This window comes from Sus scrofa, chromosome 14 (assembly GCF_000003025.6).
Source record: "Sus scrofa isolate TJ Tabasco breed Duroc chromosome 14, Sscrofa11.1, whole genome shotgun sequence".
Lineage (NCBI taxonomy): Eukaryota > Metazoa > Chordata > Mammalia > Artiodactyla > Suidae > Sus > Sus scrofa.
This window is the reverse complement of record NC_010456.5, coordinates 100,920,538-100,927,213: the sequence shown is the minus strand read 5'-3', so window position 1 is coordinate 100,927,213 and position 6,676 is coordinate 100,920,538.

Below are 6,676 nucleotides of genomic sequence, written 5' to 3'. Positions count from 1 at the left end.
CAGGAGTAAGTTCCCCGCCAAGGGCCCGCCCCCCGCGCTCAAGCCCAGTTACTTCTCCAGCCGCTTTCTTTTCTCCAGAAGCGTCTCAGAACACCTGCGTGTGGCTCTTCTGAGAGACCAGAAAAGACCTAAAGAAATGCCCCCGGGCCCTGGGGAGGAGGAGGGGAGTGGGGTGGCAGAGGAAGCTTTTCTGGGGAACGCCGGGTTTGGGGAAGGCGCCTTTGATTCAGCAACTCAGCCTGGGCGCGGGGGTGGCGGGACGTGGTGGGGGGTGGAAGAGCGGAGAGAGAGTCAGAGTCAGGGTTTGTTGCACAAATGGGCATTCCCCGTTGGGGTTGTTTCCGCTGGCATGTCTGGTTCAGGTGAGAACCCTGAGAGCCGGCTTGCTGTCTTTGCTACACTCTTTTGCCATTCAAACGGGGAAGGCTGGGGAGGGCTAGGGTACAGAGCGCAGACTTCCCGCCTCCTTGCAGGAGCCAGGGCCAACTGCCGGGAACTCAGAGAAGACCCAGCCTTCACTCAGCTCCGCGTGCCTGTAGGGGTGGGAACAGGAGAGTCTCACAGGAGCGCCGGACTAGTGTTTTGGTAGTGACAGTTATCAAACGAAAAGCTTCAGAGTGTGTGCTCTGGAGATTCTGAAGAGGGAGCACCCCTTGGCTTTTATTTCTCTAGAGGAGAGGGAGGCTAACTCCTATGACAAATCACACAGTTCCAGCCCTATTAGAAGTTCGCAATTACTTCCTCTCCTTTGTTACTCATTATTTCCTCTCTAATTTTCTTTAAAAAAAAAAAAAAAAGCACTTTTAGTGCTTTGGTTAACACTCACTCAAAGTCACTATTGTTTTGGAAAAGATGATCTGTTTAGCTAGTTCTGCAAGGATTTTACAGAAGGGAAGTTTGTATAATGGCATCATTAATGAGCATGTTTCTGAAAGTAGTTCCTAAGCTGGGAACAGATGCAGGGGTCAGTATCTCTGGCAACGTCCACATAGCTCTGCATCTCACTCTGTTGCCCATTAAGAATCTCCTTCCCCTCCTTCGGCCTGACCTGGCACTGGCTTGTTCCTTATCCGTCAGATTCCCTCTTGGAGGACATTTTCTTCTGCCAGCCTTTCCAGGCTCTAAAGCCTGGGTTAGGTCACTTTCCTAAATACTTTCACTGACCTTGTGTTTTGCCCTGCAGGATGGCCAAGTCTTGTAGGTGTTGCTTTGCCTATCTCTGCCTCAGCTCCCAACAGACTGTTAGTGAGGGTTATGAAGAAGACTCTGGCCCGAAGTTCCCATTGTGGCACAGGGGAAATGAATCTGACTAGGAACCAGGAGGTTGCGGGTTTGATCCCTGGCCTTGCTCAGTGGGTTAAGGATCTGGTGTTGCCCTGATCTGTGGTCTAGGTCGCAGATGTGGCTTGGATCCTGTGTTGCTGTGGCTGTGGTATAGGCTGTAGCTCCAATTCGACCCCTAGCCTGGGAACCTCCATATGCTGCGGGTGAGGCCCTAAAAAGCAAACAAAACAAACAAACAAAAAAGAAGACCCTGGCTGGCCAGTCCTGTTCCTACAGATCATAGCACAAAACAGAAGTGAATGGGTGGTGGCAGATGGGGGAGGGTGGAGTGGGATGGTTATGGAGACTCTGTGTCTGTGTTATCTCTGCAACATTTCTATAAACCTGAAACTATTCTGAAATTAAGATTTATTGAAACAAATCATAAAAAGAAGGAAGGAAAGAAAGGAGGGAGGAAGAGAGAAAGGAAAGGAGAAAAGAGAGAGAGAGGACAATTGACAAAATCAACATCTCTTATGAGTGCACCAGCAACTTTTACAAATGGTTTTTCCTTATTTAATATTTACCATTTTAGCCCAGTGAGGTAGATGATTATTAAACTTACTTTACACATAAAGAATTGGAGCCAAAAAAAGTTTAAGCAACATCGGCGGTTTCATTAGTCAATAAATAGCAAATCTAACAATTACATTTAGATATTCTTGTTCCTGAGGCCCTGCACTGCCTAAGATCCTCCCCATCAACACACACACCTAATTCCCTTCAAGTTCAACAAAATAATAATCTATGCCTCGTGGGGAGAAATGTGATTGATGAGCAAAGGAATGTAGAAAATTTGGGGTTGACTTAAACAGCTCTCTTAATCCAAGGCTTCTCAGAGCCTTTAACATGCTCATCTGCATTGTGAATTAGGGGCTATGATATACACTGTTCCCCAGGCTTCTTGTCTTGTTTATGGAGTCCTTGGAAGAACACCTACTGAATGAACACTTTATGGATGCTTGTGTTCTGGGGAGAACAGTTGAGACATCTCTAAAGGTCATTTTTATTTATTTATTTTATTTCGTTTTCTTTTTAGGGCCTCAGCTGCAGCATATAGAAGTTCCCAGGCTAGGGGATGAATCAGAGCTGCGGGTGCCGGCCTGCACCACAGCCACAGCAACTCGGGATCCGAGCCACATCTGTGACCTACACTGCAGCTTGCAGCAATGCCGGATCCTTAACCCACTGAGCGAGGCCAGGGATCAAGCCAAACTATGTCAGCTATGTCAGGTTCTTAACCCACTGAGCCACAATGGGAATTTCGTTATTGTTATTTATTTATTTATTTGCTTTTTAGGGCTGCACCTGCGGCATATGGAAGTTCTGGGCTAGGGGTTGAATCCGAGCTTCTGCTGCTGGCCTATGCCACAGCTGCAGCAATGCGGGATCTGAGCCTCGTCTGTGACCTACACCACTGCTCATGGCAGTGCCAGCCAGATCTTTAACCCACTGAGCAAGGCCAGGGATTGAACCTGTATCCTCAAGGGTACTAATCTGGCTCATTATCACTGAGCCACAACAAGAACTTCCAAGAACTCCATTATTTTTATTTTAATAACACATTCCTAAGGGCCTCCAAGGGCAAAGAAATACAATTTTAATGATGGAATTTTGGGCGCTCTACCAGATGTGGGAGATATTTTGGCATCCATCTGTATTTTACTCAACCATGCCATATAAGTTCAAGCTTGTCTCTTCTACTCTAAAGATATCCTTGCTATTGAACATTTCATTTCAAACAACATTTAAACATGCATCTTCCTGGAGTACCCATTGGGACTCAGCTGTAACAAATCCAACTAGTATCCATGAGAATGAGGTTTTGGTCCCTGGACTTGTTCAGTGGGTTAAGGTTCTGGTGTTATTGTGAACTGTGGTGTAGATCACAGATGCAGATTGGATCCTTCATTGATGTGACTGTGGTGTCGGTGGTAGAGGCAGCTTGGATCTGGCATTGCTGTGACTGTGGTATAGGCTGGTGGCTACAGTTCTGATTTGACCTCCTAGCCTGGGGATTTCCATATGCCGCAGGTGTGGCCCCAAAAAGACAAAAAATAAATAAACATATCTCTTCCTATTTTAAAAAGCTGGGAAGGGAGTTCCCTAATGGCTTAATGAGTTAAGGGTCTGGCATTGTCACTGCTATGGCTCTGGTTTCAGCTGTGGCATGGGTTCCATCCCTGGCCCAGAAACTTCTACATGCTGCAGGTACAACCAAAATAATAATAATAAAGCTGGGAGGAAGAAAACCCTCAATATCTTTTAACCCCCAAGATAACTTTTATTTCTTCTCCTCTAATATTTTAAAAGTCATTGTCAACCAAAATGCCCTTACTAAATAGCAACAAATTGATTTTAATACCCTCTCTGCATGTACATTCATGAATACCCTACATTTTTTCCCCTTCTTCCTGGTAATAGCACCTCTGAGCTGCCTTTGAAAAAATTGTTCCTCTTCCTCCTTCTTAGCTATTTGATGTGTGTGGCTGTATTAGTTGGGGTTCTCTAAAAAAATAAGACCAATAGGATATATATAGTTATAGCTATAGATAGGGCAATCTATAGAGTTCCATCTATCAATAGATAGATAAATAGATAGATAGATAGATAGATAGATAGATAGATAGATAGATAGATAGATGTATACATAGAGAGAAAGATGTATTTTAAGGGATTGTTTTATGTGATTATATAGGCTGGCAAGTCCAAAATCTACTAGGGTAGGCTAGCAGGCTGGAAACCCAGGGGAAAACTGCAGCTCGCCTCTAAAAGCCATCTGTTGGCAGAATTCTCTCTCTCTCAGAAGACGTCAAGCCTTTTCTTAAGGCCTTCAACTGATTGGTTGAGCCCCACACACTTAATGGCAGACAACTTCTTTACTCAAAATCTACTGTTTTAAATATTAATTCCATCCAAAAAATATACCTAGACACACCTATAATAGCACCAAACACTTGGCAACTGTGGCCTAGTCAAGGGGACACATAGACTTAACCACCACGGTGGCACTGACACCAATCCCAGGGCCTGTGCCTGTACGTAGCCGGAGAGGGGGACCGGGAGTTCCACTTGGTTAAGGCAACTGGCCCATCGTTTGGTTGTGAGCTTTGCTGGAAGCAGCAGAACACAGATTCTTTTTTTTTTTTTTTTTTCTTTTCTCCACTGTATTTGAAGTGGGAATATTTGAGGTGTTGAACTGATGAGGTTGTGAAGAGAGCTTGTGTATCTGCAAGAGCGGAAGGCAGAGTCAACCCACGCTGAGAGGAAAACCACACTAAGAGGCCAAGCCTGGCAGTATCAACCGAGACCTGGGTTGATTTAGTCCTGAAATCGAAACCTAGATTACCTGCTGTTACTCAGCTCAATACGTTCTCAATGTTTGCTTAAGCGGAATTCTTACGGCTAAAAGAATCTTAACTAATATGTCGTCAGAACTTAAGATCAGCATAAGAAATTCTCTCTTATCAAAGTTAGTTGTTACAAATTGACTGTTACAGAGTCAGGCTCAAGTAAGAGTAACAGCCTAGACAAGCCTAGGAGAGATGGCAGAACATCTATGACCATCGCTTCTACCAAAGGATTTTTTTTGTCACTAGAGGGCGCCAGATACTATATCAGCCAAAGGTCAGAAGACAATTGAATACTGTTTCTATGTAGAACTGTATTTGGGTTCTTGGCAAATGGAAGGAAAGAGGAGGGAATGCTTTGATTGGGAAATTTTGTGAATGAACCTGATCATACAGACGTTTTCATCTTCCTGAGAACATCTTATTTTTTATGAGGTTAAGAAATGATGTCGCCAAAGCACCTAGCACACTCAGTAAGTTCTAGTTACTGTTTGGCACTGTTCTACCTAAATGAGGTACCTTTACAGGGCAGGTTGCTAACTGTTAGCAGGTTGCTAACAGTTCAGGTGGAAAGAAAGACAGGCTTAGGAGTTCCTGTCATGGCTCAGTGGTTAACGAACCTGACTAGAATCCATGAGGACACAGGTTCCATCACTGGACTCGCTCAGTGGGTTAAGGATCCGGTGTTGCTATGGCCATAGTGTAGGCGGGCAGCTACAGCTCCAATTAGACCACTAGCCTGGGAACCTCCATATGCAGCGGGTGTGGCCTTAAAGAATATGAAAGAAAGAAAGAAAGAAAGATTTAAACCCTACTTCAATTACTTCACTGGCTGTGCGTATCTTTGCCTAATATTTAATCTCTCTAAGTCTCAGTCTTCTCATTAGGCAAATATGAGGGATTTCAGTGATAATAATTTGCCTGGGAGTTGGTCTTGCATTGAAAGGAAGAAAGAAAAAGAAAGAAAGAAAGACAGACAGACAGACAGGTTTTTAGCTTACAACCTCTTTTCTCTACTACTGTGTGAGTGGATTCACGGACCTAAAGGTGCAGCCCAAGGAAAAGTGCCTGGAGTCTGGCTGACCGGGAGCTGGAAAGCTTGGCCACAGGGATGTGAAACAAGTTATTCAATCTCTCAATGTCCCAGTGTGAAAACTTAACTCATGAGTAAAAGACAATGGATTAAAGAACATTTAAACTTTAGCGGTTAGGAAACAGAGCATTCTGGGCAGCAAGTGGTTAGAGGAAACAGCTCTTCCATAGATTTTATAATCCAGTTGAGCACCCCTCGCCTGAGTGCTCTAAAAGCACAGATATTCTATGAATCCACACTTGGGAAGTGGGCCCACTCCCAGGTGTTCAGAACCAACACATATGAAAAGATACCACTTTTCAAGAAGTGCTGATCTTGGGCAAATGAGATTTAGGGCTTAACTTCAGATAATGTTCCTTAAGCCTCATTCTACCTTTCATCATTTCTGTGGGCCATTTGTACTTTCATTTAACTACTATATATTTTTAAGTCAACTTGCTTTGTTTCTTAAGTGGTTTATTTTTAAAAATAAAATGTTACATTATAACCGTAAATGGAAAATCAGCATTCCTTGCCAAAGATAGAAGGTATTTATAAAAATAAATACACAACTATTGAACCAAAACATTTGCCTGCATACCACCAAAAAATCTTTCCCAAACCACCAGCAGTAAGGGCACTATACTTCTGGAAAGGTTGATTTAAGGCATGGAAGTCTGTTTTCGCCTTCCTCTCTGCCCTCAGTTGACCATCAGAGAAAAGACCAGCAAACCTGGGCATCAGGCCCATCTCTAGGTGATGTCAAGAGTGAAAGATGTCAGAGCAGCATAGAGTTAGGGGAAGCCATTGCCTCTCATGCCCCATCTACTGCTGGAGGAGTCCAATTGGGGGGGACCCTCTACTGGGACACAAGTCTTTCCCCATTTGAACAGTCCAAGTGGTGGTTCAAGGGAGGTGATGAATGGGGAAG